Here is a 539-nt window from a genome sequence, read left to right as displayed (position 1 = left end):
TATCCTGGAGTCATAAATCTGTAATTGGTTTAATGTATTGATTCAGTCAACACAGCAGTTACACAGTGAAATTTCAGAGGGAAATATGTTTGGGAAGTTAATTTTAATCTGGTTGCTTCAGTTTAGCATGTAAGAAATCAGGACAGAAATTTTTTCTCTTGTTTCAGTGAAACAGCTTTCCCTTCCACTGAAGACTGACTCACTGCAGACATAATACAAAACTTGAAATCTCATTTTGTCGGTTTGCTGAAAGTAGCATGGCCTTTTAAGTATCCAACTTGGTTAGAATAAATGGCAGCATTTCCTCTCACCACCATTGATTCACAGTGTTACAGTATAGACGAAACCTCTTTCAATGCTCCTCAAAGAGTAGTTTGCAAAAAAAAAAAAAAAGTCCAATCAATGGCTCTGATGCTGGAATCCTGGAGACCTTAGAGTAAAGTGAGCCTTTTTAAAAAGAGAAATATTGCCTAACATTCTTGGGACAGGAGAATTTAATACTGACACTGGGGTTTTTCTTACATTCTTCCAAAGAAATC

The sequence above is a fragment of the Pantherophis guttatus genome, chromosome 1 (genome assembly GCF_059756535.1).
Source record: "Pantherophis guttatus breed Tessera chromosome 1, ASM5975653v1, whole genome shotgun sequence".
NCBI lineage: Eukaryota > Metazoa > Chordata > Lepidosauria > Squamata > Colubridae > Pantherophis > Pantherophis guttatus.
Note: the sequence above shows the minus strand (reverse complement) of the source record.